At 42.0% G+C, this 19,936-nt stretch overlaps 1 protein-coding gene across 4 annotated transcripts in view; it reads left to right on the top strand.

Moving 5' to 3' along the window:
- The first annotated feature begins 845 nt into the window (after window positions 1–845).
- TBL1X (transducin beta like 1 X-linked) overlaps window positions 846–19,936 on the top strand; it is a 473,837-nt gene continuing 454,746 nt past the window's right edge. For 3 of the 4 annotated variants that reach the window (XM_030201627.1, XM_030201624.1, XM_030201623.1), the window contains exon 1: window positions 846–1,274. The gene's annotated coding sequence lies outside the window, so the exon portion shown is untranslated. Of the gene's footprint in view, window positions 1,275–1,360; window positions 1,426–19,936 lie in introns of those variants that run through there. The other variant, XM_030201625.1, reaches the window with a different exon arrangement.

Below are 19,936 nucleotides of genomic sequence, written 5' to 3'. Positions count from 1 at the left end.
GTTTTTGAAAGTGATATAATGTGGCACAGTCGTTTTTACGTAATTGCAGTAGTGTGGACTATGTAGATCACTGGAAGAAATGCAAACACACAAACATATAAATACATATACATGTATTTAATACAATTGTATTTAATTACAATAAATTTGGAAAAGTTCGGTGATTCTTATACATTAGAACTGAAATCATATACAACCGATGCTTATATGTGTGTTACCTAAATAATATAATCATATAATTTCCTTTGGGGTGTGTGCAATCAGGTGGCCTTGTGATAAATACAGTAAACAGTGAAATGCAAATTGTCCTTTATAATGTACCTTTTGAAAACGCGTTTGAAGGTTATTATGTCTGTATAGATACAGATATGTAATGACCTAGAAAATATTTTTTTTTCCAACCTAAAACTTACTACTGATAATGCAGACATCAGGATATTTATTTTTAATGTAAACTTTTAGAGTAACTCTAAAGCGCCATATACATAATCTGTCTTATTAGAATGATCACTGGTATCATCTGAGTCCCACGAGGTTAATCAGGGAGTTTTAGAGTGGATTTCCCAAAGCAAAAGAGCAACAATAACAAAAAAGAAATCACAAAGCTGCATAATAATAGGTTGCTGAAATGTTTACCCCTGAGTGTAACTGAGGCTCTCATTATAATGTATGTAATATTTTAGTTTTGCAGTGGTGGTGGTGATGGGGGAAGGGTCGGTGAAACAAACAAACTGGGGAGGGGAAAAAGTCAAAAGCGGTGGTTCTTATTTTTGGCCAGTGGCTGCTTTTTTCCCCTAGGAGGTCACTGACTGAGTGTCTCAGTCTGTATGTGTGTGTGTGTATGTATGTGGATCTCTTTCTTTCGGCTGCTGCTTCTATCTCTGGGAGCTTCACTCCTCTTACACACACGTATATGCTAACTCTGCTAATGAAAATAGTTAGTGGCACCTCCTGATCGCCATTCCACACCAAAACTTTCCATCTTCTTCCGGCCACCCGTGGGACTTTCAGGATTTTTGCATTTTTAAACATTTGTTGGGGGAGGGGGCAATATATTACGGATATCCATTAACAGCTTTTCGTAAAGGTTCCTGTTGCTTGTTGTCGGCCAAGGATATAGGAAAGAAAAGAAGAGTTGCCATGCACCGCAAGTGAAAAAGAAAGTGCCTGCCCCCTCCCCCCACCACCTCGTGTGTTGCATGTGTGTGTTTCCTGCAGACGTGGAGGCTTTTCCCCAGCACGAGCTGTGTCTCGAATCCACGCGGAGTGTGGGGGTGAGTACAGAGAGCTGTGTGCACGTGTATTTTTGACTTGGGAGCTGGGGGGGGGGGGTGGATTCTCTTTTCCCCTCCCCCACTCCAGACACTTGAGGCTTTAGTTGTAAGTAACAGGGCCTCCGTGCGGCTGGAACAAACTTCCTTGTATGTGAGTCTCGCTCCACTTCAGTATTATCATGGCTTGCTCGATTTGTGTGTTTGTTCCTGCTTGCACTTTGCAAGTGTTGTGTTACAGGGAGCGACTTAATGCTGTCCACCTTTCTGAGTGGGTTTGAGAGATTCTGGATTTCCGTTTTAAATATATTTAGATGGGGGAGGGACCGGGCAAAGGTTCTGTGAAACTGCATGAGAACACAGTGTCGGCTTCGCTTTTATCCAAGGAGCGTATGTGTCATCTTACCGCCCCCCCCCCTTTTGTGGATTTAATAGAGGGACTACTGAGTGGCTACTTCAGCCCAAAGCGCCTTATTTTGCAATGAAAAACTTAAAAAAAAAATAGGGGGAGGGGTGTCATGTTCCAATAGGCCGGAGGGGTGGGGGAAGGGAATCCCATTCATCCACTGTAAGTGATAGATATAACGAGAGTTACAGTGGCTCCCCGAAGTCACTTGTCAAAAGTTTTGTCTCAGTTATGCACGTTGTAACTTGTATTTTTGTTCTGCTATATTGGATTATAATCCAGCTTTACTAAATACGAAGTAAAACATGAGGTTGTAAATTATTGCATTTAATGTAAACCACATAATCTGACTAGTCAACATTACTGAACTTTAGGTGTGTATACATAGTTGTCAATATGTATGTAGCTAGATAAATATAGGAATACTGTATGCTAGACCTGAGTTAGTGAAAAGTAGTATGCCTGGTTTATATGTGTGTATCACTAATATAGAATACTACAAGAACAGTTGTATGTTAAATTATGCTGTCAATTTACTGCTCATGTTTTTTTGTCAAGTTATTTAATATTGATTTTAGTTCCTTGGAATGCTAATCAGCTAATGCTCTTTGGCTTCCTTAATTGCAAGGTGTTATGTCACACAGTTTTAACACCTGAAAGCATCCTATTGGAAGGTGGGCATTCTAATTAAATTTCCTACGTGTGTCAGGTGTTTGGCTGAAAAATACCCCTGTGTTATTTTTTCAGACTTAGAAAAGGGGCCTCTCACCTTACAAAAATGTGCAATATTTGACCACTCACACATACCACGTGCTTGTGGCACACTGGGTCTGAAGGGGGAAGGGGCATTTTGGATTTCATATACCACCTTTCTGTGGTACAACCAAAGTGTTTTATATAAGTACTGGTAAAAAAAGGCCTGTTTCACAGACCAATGAAATTGGCGCTAGCAAGGTGTTTATCGGAGTGTGTATGTTTGAGAGAGTGTATGTGAGAGTGATTGTGTGAGACAGAGTGAATGTGCGAGTGTGTGTGTGAGAGAATGAGAGTGTGCGGCATGGGCCCCCCTCCATCTCCCACCCTCCTTCCCCCTCCACCTCCCGTTTTTCCTCCCTTCTCCCCTCCCAGCATCAGGGTCGTGGCCCCCCTCCCTCCGCCTGTCAGGGTCGTGGCCCCCTCCCTCCCACTCCCACGGTCAGACTCCCTCCCTCGCACCCACGTTCAGGCTGGCTGGCTCTCTCCCTCCCACCCTCCAATGTTCAGACTGCCTGCCTCCCTCCCATGTTCAGGCTGCTTTTCTCCCTCGCTTCCTCCGAGTTTCAGTGAAACACTGTTACCCGGGATCTTCTATTGTTCGCGATGCTCTGTTTTTGTTTGAAGCTATGCCTCCACCCCTGTGCCCGTACCCGTGTTGTTTTATTGGTCGTGACGCTCTGTTTTTGTGTGTAGCTCCACCTCCGCCCCTGTGCCTTGTCCATTTCGCCACTCCTCCTCGCACCTCCTGCGTTGTAATGAAGCTTTTGGCGAGTGTCAGTGCTCCGCCCGCGACGTCATCACGTTGTGACGCGAGGGCGGGGCAGACACTCATGGGCAAACCGGATATCTACACCACCACAAAGAGACGTTTCCGGCTTGGAGGTGAGGCTTCATTAGAACGTTGGAGGTGCGTTTTATAGAGAGAGATTATAGGCAGGGAGAATAATATGCTCTCAGAGTTGAATTTGGATGGTCATGGTGCCTATAGTTAAGTATTTTGTGGTCTATGTGGGGTAACTTTAAGGAACATTACATGGCTGGGCCAAAGTTTCAGGCCATTTGCAAGGAGTATGTATGAGGTACAAATGTGGGTAGATCAGTTGCAGCTATCATGAAAATGAGACTGGCCGAGCAGATTGGGCTGAGAGACACAATAGGTTATAAGCAGGATGGGATTTTAAGATTTTGGTATGTATTGTCAGAACCAAGGAGGTTTGATAAAAGGAGAGGGCATGATATCACAAGGCTGAAGCAGGTATCCACCCAAGGAAGTTTTAATTCTCCCCAATGCAGTTGCTGCCATCTTGGTACACCCAAAACAATGAAATTGATAGGGTGACAAGCTTCAACTACTGGTTTCAGCTCACATAATGGGCCAGATAGGCTCATGCCATCTCCTGTTATCAAACCTTCTTGGGACCAGAATGCTATAGTGACACCCACTTATAGCTCAAAAATAAGTGGCAGCAGACCATACTTAGTTCTAGATATTTGGCCCTTTAAGTAGTTTTTATTACTTATGCCTAAATAATGTCTTGATTACAGGACAAGAGGGCTAAGCATCGGATGGATGCCATTTGAGTGGGGGAGTAGCCTAGTGCAACAGTTCCGAAACTGTGGATTGTGGCCCCAAGTTGGATCACAAAAGCATCACCATAGTTTAACCCCCCCCCCCCCCACACAATGCAAAAGACAATGCCAGCTGATCTAAGCAGGAAGCCCATGCTTCAGACACTCAAAATTACGTTCCCCACAAACAACCCACCCCTGTTGCCACTGACCTGTAAATATAGATCTTCTCCCTCCAAGTTGGTTGTGGGGTCTGCACGTTACCTTTCCTGTGCTTGGTTGCCATTTTGGGGTCCTCAGAAGTTCTATCTGCTAAAATGTTGTCATGGTGGCTAAAAGTTGGGGAAGGCCTGGCTTAAGGATTAGAGCAGCATGGGAAGCCTTGGTTTAAATCCTGCTTTCCCCTCTGATATCATTTTTGACCTTGGGCAAATCAGGTACAATTTAGAATGTAAGCCCAAATAGCCAGGAAGATAATTTGTATCCCTTATTCGCCTTAAATTCAGATTTGGAAAAGGTGCGTGACTTAAATCTGATGTCTAAATTCTGATTACTAAGAGCATCACTATCATTGCCAGTGTCATTACTGTCATTGTTGTCATGTTAATGTTGCTGTATTGTTGCTAATTTCAAGCCCCTCCCACACCCATCACTAATTTGAAGACTCATACATAGCTTTTCTTACTACCCAAGTACATAATCTTTCAAGTATGTTATATTAGGTAGAGAGTGTGCGCAGTGATTACAACTACTCCTATTAGCAAAACTCTCCAGATCCGTACCACGATGGATGGGACTGAATCTCTCTCCTAAGCTGGGGCACGATGAGTATAATCTTGATTTCAAATTTACTTGGATTGTGCTAACGGGAGCTTCCTTCCGAAGTTCACAGGGTGTGATTCCTTTAAGCAACATAACATTAAGGTGTGCATGGAAATCCTTTTTTTAAACAGGTTGGTGGTACTCAATAGAACTGGGAATTTTTCTGTTTATTTCTGCCATGTTTTTGGGTCTTTGATTGCATTACTGATATTTGAGGATCATCTTTTGCTCTATATGTTGAACAGAATAGTTGCATGGTACTGACACTTGTTAGCAGTGTTTGTTTTTTTTCCCCTTCATCACTGTCTGGTTTTCTTACATAAAAGCTTTTTATCAGCTGGAATGGGAATGTTCTAGGTCAGGGGTGCACAACCTCTGTCTTCAAGGGTCAAGGTTTTTGATAATAGGATTAAGATCTACTTGCATGCACTGTGTCCATTGTATGAAACTGATCTCATGTGCATTCATCGTGGAAATCTGAAAACCTGGCTGGATTGTGGCCCTCAAGGGCCCTGATGCTCAAAACTCTGGCGCTGGATGGAATAGTGTTGGAGAAATAGCACCGGAACACTACGTCAGAACAATTCCCTAATGCTCAATTATAATAGTGTGCAAATATAGGCGCGCTGTTACCGTTGGGCATTAGAGAGGATTGTGCCTGGTTCATGTGCTTCAGAGTTGTACGTCCAACACAGCTCTTGAGCGCATGCCCAGTCAAACTGAGAAATGGGAAAGAGGAGGAAGAGCTGCCAGTTGCCTCTCTTTCAATGAGCTCGGGCTCCCATTAAGCCCTAATCTCTGTAGCAGAGGATTTTGCCCAATGACTCGAGCCCATCAAAAAAAATGCTTCCAGCCTTGCTTGCTGTCCTTCCTGGCTTGTGTTTAGGCTGCGAGATCTTTGACCTCGGGACACGTTACAACAGGAGGTTTTCCCTGTATAGAAATACGCGTCATGCTTCCCCAGTCTAAACTTCCGATAGTGTATTTTTAATTCAGCCTATTTGAAGGTGCTGCACCCTAATGTCGGATTTTGGAGCTGCTCTGATCGTTGGGGTGCGCGAGGGAGCGACTTGTATCTGTTTGGCAGTGAGCAGCGGAGAAATGGAGGAAAGGCCAGCTGGGCTGCTTCACATAACGCCCTGATGCCGGAGCTGGCATAGGCTTTCTGGCAGTAAGGATGCCCTTCACTGCATTGTTCACTGAACATCAGCAAGGAATAGGAAATGACCTCATTTACATTCCTTTGACTACATTTGCATGCTCATTGTGCTGTTCGGTAAGCACGTTGGTTCCCGCGCTCCTAGTCTCTGGGCACTGTGTGTCAGTAAATGTGGGTGTTAGTCCAGGGGTGTAGCCAGACTTCGGCGGGAGGGGGATCCAGAGCCCGAGATGAGGGGGCACATTTTAGCCCCCCCTGGTGCCACCGACCCCCCCCACCTGCCGCCGACCCTCTCGAGCCCCCCCTGCCGCTGCCAACCCTCCCCTGCCGCTGCTGTCATAGCCTACCTTTGCTGGCGGGGACCCCAATCCCCGCCATCCGAGGTCCTCTTCTTCCCGCAGCTTCGTTCTGTTTCTGTGAGTCTGATGTCTTGCAACGCACAATTTGCAGGACGTCAAAAACAGAACGAAGCCTTTGCGGGAAGAAGAGGATCTCGGCTGGCGGGGATTGGGGTCCCCCGCCAGCAAAGGTAGCCCACAGCGACGGCGGGGGAGGGTTGGCAGCGGGAGGGGGGGGGTCGAGAGGGTCATCGGCAGGGGGGTCCAGGGCCAAATCTACAGGGGCGCAGGCCCCCCTGGCCCCACGTAGCTATGCCACTGTGTTAGTCTGGTATTAAAGGCCTCAAGTGCCTGTGTTTACTTGGGCCAGGGACTGGTGTTTTGTACCCCTATTCTAGCTGATCAGTGATTAGTGCATGAGTTGCTTGTTTTGGCCGCATAAGACTAGATTCTATATAATCATGGCTAAAAAATTGGTGCCAAAATGAAATAGAATACACTGAACGCCCATATGTGTGAATAAATTTAGTCGTGGGCAGTTACGCCAAGTAAAACTTGGTGTAAATCCCAGCACCTAAATTAAGCATGGACTGGGTGTATTCTATGACGGCGCGCAAAGATTTTAGAAATGCCCACGACCCGCCTATTCAATGCCCATGGCCACACCCCCTTTTCAACTATGACTTAGAATTCACGTGCATTACATTATAGCATATGCTTAGACAGTTGTGTGCATAAATTCTAATTAATGCCAATTTGTGTCAATTGCTTGTTAATTGGCAGTTATTGTCTTGTTAACTAAGTTACGTGCGCAAATCCAGAATACGACAATTTGCGCACACAACTTAAGTTGCGCTATATAGAATCTGGAGGATAGTGACCAGAATGTTTTTTTTCAGGATACTCACGCCCCCCCCCCCCCCCCCCCCCGCTTCTATAAATGGTGCCCAAATGTGTGTATGATCCTGAGTTCTGTGTGCAAATATAGTACATACATAAGTAATGCCACACTGGGAAAAGACCAAGGGTCCATCGAGCCCAGCATCCTATCCACTCCAGGCCAAGGGCACCTGGCAAGCTTCCCAAACGTACAAACATTCTATACATGTTATTCCTGGAATTGTGGATTTTTCCCAAGCCCATTTAGTAGCGGTTTATGGACTTGTCCTTTAGGAAACCGTCTAACCCCTTTTTAAACTGTGCCAAGTTAACCGCCTTCACCACGTTCTCCGGCAATGAATTCCAGAGTTTAATTATGCGTTGGGTGAAGAAACATTTTCTCTGATTTGTTTTAAATTTACTACACTGTAGTTTCATCGCATGCCCCCTAGTCCTAGTATTTTTGGAAAGCGTGAACAGACGCTTCACATCCACCTGTTCCACTCCACTCATTATTTTATATACCTCTATCATGTCTCCCCTCAGCCGTCTCTTCTCCGGGCTGAAAAGCCCTAGCCTCCTTAGTCTTTCTTCATAGGGAAGTCGTCCCATCCCCGCTATCATTTTAGTTGCCCCTCGCTGCACCTTTTCCAGTTCCACTATATCTTTCTTGAGATGCGGCGACCAGAATTGAACACAATACTCAAGGTGGGTCGCACCATGGAGCGATATAAGGGCATTATAACATCCTCACACCTGTTTTCCATACCTTTCCTAATAATACCCAGTATTCTATTCGCTTTCCGAGCCGCAGCAGCACACTGAGCAGAAGGTTTCAGTGTATTATCGACGACGACACCCAGATCCCTTTCTTGGTCCGTAACTCCTAACATGGAACCTTGCATGACATAGCTATAATTCGGGTTCTTTTTTCCCACATGCATCACCTTGCACTTGCTCACATTAAACGTCATCTGCCATCTAGCTGCCCAGTCTCCCAGTCTCGTAAGGTCCTCTTGTAATTTTTCACAATCCTGTCGCGAGTTAACGACTTTGAATAACTTTGTGTCATCAGCAAATTTAATTACCTCACTAGTTACTCACATCTCTAAATCATTTATAAATATATTAAAAGCAGCGGTCCTAGCACAGACCCCTGAGGAACCCCACTAACTACCCTTCTCCATTGTGAATACTGCCCATTTAACCCCACTCTCTGTTTCCTATCCTTCAACCAGTTTTTAATCCACAATAGGACTTTTCCTCCTATCCCATGACCCTCCAATTTCCTCTGTGGCCTTTCATGAGGTACCTTGTCAAATGCCTTTTGAAAATCCAGATACACAATATCAACCGGCTCCCCTTTCTCCATGTTTGTTTACTCCTTCAAAGAATTGAAGTAAATTGGTCAGGCAAGATTTCCCCACACAAAAGCCATGCTGACTCGGTCTCAGTAATCCATGTCCTTGGATGTGCTCTGTAATTTTGTTTTTAATAATAGCCTCTACCATTTTCCCTGGCACCGACGTCAGACTCACCGGTCTATAATTTCCCGGATCTCCCCGGAACCTTTTTTAAAAATGGGTGTTACATTGGCCACCCTCCAATCCTCCGGTACCACGCTCGATTTTAAGGATAAATTGCATATCACCAGCAGAAGCTCCGCAAGCTCATTTTTCAGTTCTATCAGTACTCTAGGATGAATACCATCCGGTCCAGGAGATTTGCTACTCTTCAGTTTGCTGAACTGCCCCATTACGTCCTCCAGGTTTACCGTGAAGTCTAAGTTTCTCGGACTCGTCCGCTTGAAATATTTCCAACACCGGTATCCCACCCAAATCTTCCTCGGGGAAGACCAAAGCAAAGAATTCATTCAATCTCTTCGCTACGTCTTTGTCTTCCTTGATCGCCCCTTTTACCCCTCGGTCATCCAGCGGCCCAACCGATTCTTTTGCCGGCTTCCTGCTTTTAATATACCGAGAATTTTATTTACTATGTTTTTTTGCCTTTAATGCTATCTTTTTTTCGTAATCCCTCTTGGCCTTCTTTATCTGCACCTTGCATTTGTTTTGACACTCCTTATGCTGCTGCTTGTTATTTTCAGAGGGTTCCTTCTTCCATTTTCTGAAGGCATTTCTTTTAGCCCTAATAGCTTCCTTCACCTCACTTTTCAACCAGGCCGGCTGTCTTTTGGACTTCCGTCTTTTTCTAATTAATGAGTCGTTATTCAAAAATTGACTGCTAACAATTATTGATGTTAATTGGCAGTAATTTGGATTTGTGCACGGATCTGGCTGCATTCAGTTCTATGAAGATTTGCCCCCAAATCCTCTCATGCGTAACCCAAATGGGGCATGTCAGGTGCATTCTAAAGATTGATGCACAGTGTTATAGAATATGAGGGATGTGCGCCTAAGTTGCCCTGCGGGTTGTACACCAGGATTCAGCTGGCGCAAGAATCTGCACTAGGCTCTATTCTTTAAAGGCCATGCATCCTGAAGCGCCCTTTATAGAAGAGTGCTGAATTTTCCCCGGTGCCTATTTTCAGTTCCATTTACGCAATCCGACCCTTCATGCTTTGACAGATAAGGTGCCTAGAATGATAAAAGAAAAGGGAGTGGTGCAAAGTTGAAAGATTTAAATTTCAGGAAGAATCAAATAAGAATCGCAAGAACCCCATTTTCTCATCACATCCGGTGTAATGAGCAATAATTAGTGCAATCATCAATAAGATATTCATTGCTTTCACTCTTCATGTTCTTATTGAGAGCTAGAAGCTCTTTGCCAAGGGAGTCATATTTTAAGCTTCTATAGACTATTACATCACATGTTGGAACTATGCATACATCTAAAATAAAGGGAAGATGCATTTGTTGTCTGAGTTTTTCAGTTCAGTTAATGGAGGTCATGCTTGCCCTTCTAAATTAAAGCCAAAACTGCAAGGTCTGCCAGTACAGCTCCTACAGTACTGGATGACCAAGGGGGTAAAGAGAAGGCTGAGGAAGATTTAAGGAAATAGTGGTGAAAACAAAGTCTTTGCGTCAGTCTTTACAGAGAAGGATGTTGGGTCATACTCGCACTGGAAGCCTTCTTTGAGAGTGATCATTCAGAGGAACTAAAGCAAATCATTGTAAATCTAGAAGTAGTATTCCTCCAAGAAGAGTTCAAACATGAAATTGCTACAGTATCTGTAACTATCATAAGAACATAAGAATAGTCATACTGGGTCAGGTCCATCTAGCCCAATATCCTGCTTCAAACAGTATTTATTTATTTGTAGCATTTGTATTCCACATTTTCCCACCAATTTGCAGGCTCAATGTGGCTTACATTTGCCGTAATGGCGGTAGCCATTTCTGGGTAACAGAAATTACAAATAGTATTGCGTTGAGGTGCTTACATACATGATAAAAGACATGGAACATAACATGGATGGAGCAGATCATGTGGATACGTACATAGTAAAGAAGAATAAATTATGATATTGCATGAAGGTTTCTGAGTAATAAATAGGATTGTAACATATATTAGGTCATCCACTATAAGAGACCCTATTCAGCATAAGGTATAATGTGGTATTACTTGATTATTAATTTCAAAAAGTTTAAGTAGCCAATCCAGGTCATAAGTACCTAGCAGAAACCCAATTAGTAGTAACATTCCATGCTACCAATCCCAGGGCAAGCAGTGTCTTCCCCCTATGTCCATCTCAATAACAGATTATGGACTTTTCCTCCAGGAACTTGTCCAAACCTTTTTTAAAACCCAGATACGCTAACCACCGTTACCACATCCTCCGGCAGTGAGTTACAGAGCTTAATTATTCTTTGAGTGAAAAAATATTTCCTCCTGTTTTAAAAGTATTTCTATGTAATTTCATCGAGTGTCCCATGGTCTATGTATCTTTTGAAAGCGTAAAAATCAATTCACTTCTACCCGTTCTACATCACTCAGGATTTTATAGACCTCAATCACATCCCCCTTCGGCCATCTCTTTTCCAAGCTGAAGAGCCCTAACCTCTTTAGCTTTTCCTCTTATGAGAGGAGTTCCATCCCCTTTATCATTTTGGTCGCTCTTCTTTGAACCTTTTCTAATTCCGCTATCTTTTTTTATTTTTTTTTTGAGATATAGTGACCAGAATTTAACACACTGAAGATGAGGTTGCACCATGGATCAATAGAGGCATTATAGTATTCTTGGTCTTATTTCTCATCCCTTTCCCCACCGTCTCCTCCTTCCCATCTCCCAGCCCGCCCAGCCTTTGCCGTGCCACAGTCACCTTGACCCCCCCCCCCCCCAAGAAAGCCAGAATCTACATGCAATTCTACAAGCAGTAAAAATCTAGTAAAAGTAACATAAATAATTTTCTTCTGTACTCTAAGACAGCATATGTACAGATTAGTCAGAAACAACACAGTTTATGCTTAATTGTTAACCGCCCTTAGGATTCACCTTTGGGTTTAAAAAGCAAAACTATGTGCATATAAGGACTGGATAAATGAATTAAAGCAAAGTTTAAAGCAAATGCCCTTAATATGTAATACTTGGTAGCAATAATGAAACAGTGGTAGAACAGTCACATAGAAAGCAGCCCGAGGCAACAGATTTATTTTCCACTGAACATAATTAACTTTGGCACATTTAGTCTGACGCTGGACAGAACTTCTGCATGAAGGAAACCCTTCCTTCATTATTCAATACCTCTCTGTGAAATAGTATTAATAAAAAAAGGCCAATGCATTTTTATAATATGCCACTGCAATCTACAAAACAAATGGAGTAAAGTCCCACATGGCTATCTTTTTTTTTTCTTTTAATGGAGGCACTGGAATTAAAAAAATATTTTAAAAGCTCCCAGGTTTCAACCTAATTCATGTTTAATGCGGGATATAAATGTATTCAGTAAGTAAACAAACAGTCTGAATGTTGAGCACCAGATTCTCATAACATGATATCTGTTTTAGTGGCCCATTACCAGGAGAAAAAAAATCTCTGTACAAATGTAACAGTGTTAGGGTATCCCTTTAAACAGCTTCTCCAAATGACACACTGATTACAATTTATAAACAAATTACTACTCTACCTATGTAACGTTATTCCATTATTATACTTTCTCTGTGTACATCCATATGCTACACAAGTCGGTACGTTTGAAAATATAAGTGAGTTTAAATAAAAATGCTACCAACAATAAAGAACAACGTGGATGCAACAGCTTATGGGTTTGTTTGCTTTGTTTTGAGTGTATGGCGATGATGGCTGCACAATGAATGGGAAACAGAGACTATCCTGTCTTCAACACCATCCATCCACGTCTCCAGACCTGGATATCCACCCCACACATCTTACATCATCCTGGTGGTCTAGTGACTTGCTTCAGGGCAGGAAAGGTCCCCACGCTTTCCTGCCCACTGCCGCTGATGCTCTCACCGCTGCTGTTTGTTTAAAATTGCCACTGAGAGTTCAAGCGGCATTCTCGGCCATTTTAAACAAGCAGAAGCGGCAAAAGAATCAGTGGCAGCAGGCAGGAAAGCGTGAGGACCTTTGCTACCCTGAAGCAAGCTACTAGACCACCAGGATGATGTATAGGGAGGGAAAGCAAAGGTCAGTTTCAGTTCCGTTGGAACCCCGCAGAACCCGGGTCCATCCCCACGGGATCCTTGTGGACCTTGGTCCATCCCCACGGATTGCCTGTGGTATCTGCGGGAATCCCTCTATCCCTGCTCCTGTGCAGCTCTGTACCGTACATTCAAAACAAAGCAATAGTTCTTTAATCTCGCTTATATTTTCAAACATGCCAGCTTGTGCAGCATACAGATGTACATAGAGGAAGCATAATAATGGAATAACTTTTCATAAGTAGAGTAGTAATTTGTTATAAATCGTAATTAGTGTGTCATTTGGAGGGTCTGGTTTTAGGGACACTCTAGCACGTTTTGTATTCATGCAGAGCTTTTTTTTCTTCTGGTAAAGGGCCACTAAAACAGACATCATGTTATGAGAATCAGGTGCTCAACATTCAGAGTTTCTATCTATTTATTTTCTTATTTAAGACATTTATATCCCATATTAAACATGAATTAGGTTGAAACCTGGGAGCATTTAAAATCTTTTTTTTTTTTCTGGCCTAGGTCAGAAGAGAAAGATGGTCAGTATCTCTGCCAGCAAAGGTATACCGAGCGTGCCCGCATGGGGGGGATGGGGAGAGTGACGAATGTGTTGCCCCGCCCTGCCCCACCCCTCAAATTGCATGGCTGGCTGTGCCTAGAGAGAGAGAGCCTGTTAAAAAATTTTCCAGCACACCACTGGTTGTCCTGAACTATTTATTCTCAATGAGACCTGTTTACTGAGTTCATCCCACACAATAATATGCATTAATACATATTAAAAATTTAATGCTGATTAATACATTTAGTTGTTTCCAGTGGTGTGCCGCAAGTTTCGGTTCTTGGGCTGGTTCTTTTTTTTTAAAACATTTTTCTAAACCACCTTTTTATGGTTTCTTTTTAAAAGAAAAAAGATGGTATATCAAGTTTTAAATAAAACAAATGATATTGCTGAAGGATTCTCTGGTAAGATTTGCCACTTTGCGGATGATACCAAAATCTACAATAGGGAAACACCCCTGATGGTGTGTATAACATCAAGGGAACGGTAGAATCTGAAGAACGTTTGTGCATGAAAGAAGAGAGGAACTTGGGTGTGATCGTATGTGATGATCTTAAAGTGGCCAAACAGGTAGAAAAGGTGACTGCGAAGTTCTGTTGTTCTGATGGCTGTATTATTGGAATATTTCAAATGTATATTTGCAAAGCTTCAATAAAATTAGCGAAAGCTAGAAGGATGCTTGGATGCATAGGGAAAGTAATGGCCAGTCGGTAAAAGGAAGTGATGATGCCCCTGTATAAGACTCTGGTGAGACCTCATTTAGAATATTGTGTATAATTATGGAGACCACACTTTCAAAAAGATATAAACAGGATGGAGTCAGTCCAAGATGACTAGTGTTGTGTTTTGCTTTTAATTGTTTATCGTTCTGTGTACTGCATAGCCATTAAGCGTATGGGGACAAACATATATCTCAAAAAAGGCAGGAGAGGGGAGATATGTTACAAATATTTAAATACCTGTGTGGCATAAATGCACAGGAGGTGTCTCTTTCAAGCTCTGGAATGAGAGGGCATATGATAAATGTGAAAGAGGACTCAGAAGTAACCCGAGTAAATACTTCTTCATGGAAAGAGTTATGAATTCATAGAATGGCCTCCTGGTGGAAGTGGTGGAGATAAAAACAGTATCTAAATTCAAGAGAGGTGAGGATAGGCCATATGGTCTTTTTATCTGCCTACATTTTTCTCTGTTTCTATGTTTAGTCCTTTTAAGCCCCTGGGAGAGGGGAATATCTACTATCCATTATTATAATTCACCTTGAGTTCAGATGTGGGAAGGGGAGTACTGCATCCATTTTGGATTTAATTAGTCTAGTCAAGTATTGAAATGGAAGCCATGTTGCTGTGAGATGAATTCATACCTCTCTATTTCATTCAGCAGTTGAGAGACATAGAGGCATATTTTCAAACCACTTAGACATACAAAGTTCCATAATAACCTATGAAACTTTTGTAAGTCTAAGCACTTTGAAAAAGAGCTCCATAGACTCAACTTTTGCGATGAAGAGCCAAAACTTAGGTTGAGCTGAAATTTCAGCTTACTGCGGAGTTCTTCTCTGCTCTGGTTTCTTTACTCAAGCCCTTCTGTCTTGTTGGCATCTAGATACCTATAATGAATGAGGACTTCTTAAGCAACTGAAAATACCCTGTGTGGTTCAACTGTTGCAAAACTTTTTTTTTTTTTTTTTACAGGGAAGTGTATTTCATTTATTTTGTCTTTAGAAAGTGCAGTGTATCCTAAGCCTAAATACTTTCTATCACCTACTCCCCCACCATGTAAGTGAGTCATCAGAAATTGAAAAAGTAATTCAACATATCTGTAGTGATCAATGTGGTGTGAAAGATGAAGGCATCTGTTGATTTTAAAATCCACCTGATGAGGACCGAATGAAGGCAGTGGGGTATCGCATAAAAGCACCCTGACTCTTATATTGTAACTGTGTATAACACGGAGTTGCTTATAATGTGGTCAGGGTTTTGTCCCCATTTTTTTGATATTACAAATTACATTGTAGACCTGATATAAAGTGGATTCTCTTCATGTGGTCAGTTATCTTGGAACCCAACATCTGCATTAGATGGAATCTACAGTATGCCACCTTCAGGCAGAATAAAATAGAATTAAGTACAGTAGAGTCTCTATTATCCAATATAAGTGGAGCCAACAAGTTGGTGAATAATTGAAAAGTTGAATAAAATAGTATATTGAATGCATGTTTCAAAAGAGGAAGCAGTAAAAAAAAAGAGTGTAAAACTTAATGTTCCCAAGAATCTTATGTAGCACTGCTGTCTTTTAACAAAAAGTGATGCCGGGAAAGAGAGAGAAACCTTCATGCATCTCAGTGATAATGGTGTCACTGGGCATGTTGCATAATCCAGAGCGTCCGATAAGTGAGACTACTGTGGTGTTTACCGCTGAGTTCAGTGAATCTAAGTTTCAAATACCTCCCTCCCCCATATCTTAGAGAAAAAGAAGACAATTTATTTTGCATTGCACATTTAATAAATTTGAATTGCATTCCATTTGGTTTTGGCATTCTAGATTAAACAGACTCATATAAAGGGACCTCCTCTGTATTTACTAAAGGCCCAGAATATTTGGCCTCTTTCGCCCCGTTTTCATGTCCCTTGCTTGTGTTGTATGCAGCTTAGTGGTAGATAGGATGATCGTGAAAACTAGAGGCATCTGTGAAACAATGTGGGGTGATTTTTAGGTGGAGGACAGGAAAGGTTTTATCACTTACACATACTGTCAGCCTACCCCCCTCCTCCCCTTCAAAAAAAACCCTGCACATGCAGCACAATGTGTTTCTTTGGTAGAATTTTGAAAAGTTTAATTGACAATAACCCGTTCATGTTTGTAAACCGTTTCCTCCTTGTTTCGGCGTACACATGGCTTTTATTTATCTATTATTAGGTTTTATTTACCGCATATTTGAAGGAATTCACTGATTCACTCAAGGTGATGTACAGTAAGAATAGATCAAACATGAGCAATAGGCAATTACAGAAGTAAAAATATTCAAAAACAATATAAAGTATGGCATGGTATACTACTTACAATGTCAATACAATATGTAATAGAGCATTATAATTGATAGAGAAGGGTAGGGTAAAGCAATGAAGTAATATAGAAATAGGTAAGAAAGTAAGGTGATTGATTTAAAGAAAGTTGCACATGAGGTCAGAGAGATGGTTAAATATTATCTCAGCTAGGGTAGGAGTGGATAATAGAATTTAATAGAAGTACTCTGATGATGCCTTGCCACATTCAGTAATATTCTACCCTTTTCTGGATTGAGAGGTTGCCAAGAGTATTACTTGTTTTATATTGGTAACAAGATAATATTGGCTAGAACAGTGGTTGTCCAATCTGTCCTGGGGAACCACCAGCAAGTTGGGTTTTCAGGATACCCTTAATGAATATATATGATGTGCATATAATAGAGGTTGTAGGCATTCAAACCTGTCTCATGCATACTCCTTCAGGGCTATCTTGAAAACCTGACTGGCTGGTGGTTCTCCAGGAAACATTTGAGAGCCACTGGATTAGAAAACAGGTTAGGTAACAATTGCTGTTAGATAAACCAGGGTCTTTTAGAGGTAAAGATAAAGGGAAGACAGGTTTTTTTGTATCGTAAAATGCGCCTTGTTGCCCGGAAGTGTATATTACAACATTGGATGTCTCATGAACCTTCAACTTATTGGCACTGGAGAAACCAAATATATTTATTGGCAGCCTGGGAGGTGAGAGGTGCCCGAGGCTCTCCTAAGTGGCAAAAACACTTTATACTGGCCTGGACTTCTTATTTACAAACATTAAGTCCAAGGGGGTGTAGTCTTACTCTGAACATCTTATGATACGGAATATGTAGTGAATGGCACTATGGATAGCTGTACCAGGACATCATCTAATAGGAAGTGAGGTAGGATAAAATCTCTCTCTCTTCCCCCTAGAAAGTACAGGATAAGAGGGTCATAAGGTTCAAGGCCTTCTGATGGCTGATGGAGGTTACAGTGTTCGAGGGGGGGGGTTAATGGTAGATGGGGCTAGGGTGCTGTTAATGTGGTGATCTACCTTACCATTTGGTCATCAATGGTTGACATGTTTCACAATTGCTAGATTATATAAATGGGGATGGGCTGGGCCAGGTATGGGTAATGATGAAATGAGGGGGGAGGGATGAAGGTTGTTTATGGCAGTTATATAACAAAATGAAGATGACTAGAGTTTTGTTTTTAATTGTTCTATGTACTACAAGTCTATAAACCACTACTAAATGGACTTGGGAAAAATCGACATTTCCAGGAATAACATGTATAGAATGTTTGTATGTTTGGGAAGCTTGCCAGGTGCCCTTGGCCTGGATTGGCCGCTGTCGGGGACCGGATGCTGGGCTCGATGGACCATTGGTCTTTTCCCAGTGTGGCATTACTTATGTACTTATGTAATAAAATGTTTTAAAAGAAGATGGGAGATGAGGCCAGTTGAAGGTTGAGCTGGGAGGGATTTATGAGTGGAAAAATATATGTTTTCTGCTGGGAGATAAAGGGAGGGGATTATATAAGTTTATTTAAAAATTGTTTAAACATAAAAGAAAACAGGTTGAGGATTAGGCTGATAAGAAAACATGAATGACATTCCTGTATTCTTAAAATAAGCTATATTACAAGAAGGAGAAACTGTCTCTGTAAATATGAATGAATTCTCAGGGTTAAGAAAGTCTTTGTTGACTCAGAATGCTGCAAATTAACAGGAACAAATAGCTTTTGAATATGTATTTTTTAAAAACTAATTTAGGGCTTGGCATGCCCTCCATGTTGACGTTCAAGTGTGTGTAGATCCTACTAGGGAAGTTGCACTCTTTTCTGCATCCCCTTGACACCCTATCTTTGTGACCATTTTCTGGGGACTTAATAGAACAGCTGGGTGTATTGGAAGCAGGGCCTTGAACTTTCATATTTTACATTTTTTTTTCTCTTCAAGAGTCTATAGCTTTATGTGTTAAAGCTCCATACAATTTGGTAGCATTTCAAGTTGGTCAGTACTGTAGAGCTGGGGATCATATTCTAGTTTTCCTTATTAAAATGGAGTCATGTTCACATAATATTTAAGAAGCACTGGTAAAACATTTTTTTTTCATGATACATAGTAGTTTTTTAAAAATGTAGTTAGTCAAGTGAAATGTGAGATTGGCTCCTATAAATATAATCGCTCCAAATCTCATAAAACACTCTACTAAACTTATAATGATGATTTATATAGTTTGTAATTAATCTTACAAAAGTATGTTTGGATCTTAGAACTCGTCCTTGATCTGTGAACTGACCTTTGTTTTTTTTTCAAAGAGTACATATCGTTTTAGTTTGAAACTCTTCTGATTTCGACCTACGTGTGTGATGTGATTTGAAAATAAATGCCAGCACAGCACTGCATTCTGGGACTGGTTGTTTGCTTAGGCTGGTTTCCCTGTAATAGTCTCATGGCTTCAGTCTAGAGTGTGGAACAGAGAAAACTGCCAAGATACTAAGAAGAACACAGAAGCCCAAAGTGAATACGTGATGCAAGAAGAGCCTTTCTAACAACAAAGCATTTGACGACCTGAGGTTGGCCCAGGATTGTGAGAGGTGAAGGATGTTAATCTGCTGGGTTATGTTGCACTGCGAAATAATCAGTAGTGGTATAAGGTAGCATGAGTTTGGTAGCCTTCCCAGTAATAAGGACAGAGGAGTGGCTCCTTCAGGTGCTGACAGATTTTTCTTCTCTCATTTACTTGTCATTTTTGGTATTGTGCCTCAAGAGCTGCTGCGGTTGTTTTTGGCATTTTCTACTCCTAAATGAACAGGCTTGCCTTTTTAGTAACAAGTGCCTACCTCTTGGAGATTCCTCATGCAGAAAGTATTTTTGAGAGCACAAGCTCCTGTAGTGACCTTGTGGACTTGGTAGACTGACTGACAGAGCTTGATGTATGTTATAATTGTTACAGAGAATGGAAGTTAACTTTCTGTTTGCTATTAATAATGAAAAAAAGGGGGGGCTAGACTGCACAGTTATGGGTATGAATCAAAAACACATATGGAAAACTGTGGGACACAGACAGGGAAAGATGGCTTCCAGCAGGATGTGGTGAGCTGAGCTCTGTCACCACTCCAGGTTTTGTTTTCTTGTTATAGCACTTTCCTAATTCATGATGCCAAAATGGAAAGGCAAGACCCGGCTTCCCTCCAGCGTAGTTGGTCCTCCATTGTAGCAGATGGAGATCACTCAGTTGACATCTGTGAACGTCGCTGTGGGTGAATATGCTGCGCAGGGCGGGAGGAAGAGCTGTACACTGGAGAGTAAGGCATTGACAATGCAGGGCCCCCAAGAGACAGCCCCAGGGAGGGCCACCGCCCCCCCCCTCCTGACTCGGACTGCTGCCTCCTCTTACCCCTTACCTTCCTATGTTCATCCCTTAGTCTGTCACTCTCCTGTTCCTGTGTGCTGGGACCCGCATTAATGCAATCACCTGGGTGCCGACACACAGGAGCAGGAGAGACACAGACTGAGTGAGCAGAACCCTCT

Source organism: Microcaecilia unicolor, chromosome 4, assembly GCF_901765095.1.
Source record: "Microcaecilia unicolor chromosome 4, aMicUni1.1, whole genome shotgun sequence".
NCBI classification, from domain to species: Eukaryota; Metazoa; Chordata; class Amphibia; order Gymnophiona; family Siphonopidae; genus Microcaecilia; species Microcaecilia unicolor.
This window is presented reverse-complemented; position numbering and strand designations above follow the sequence as displayed.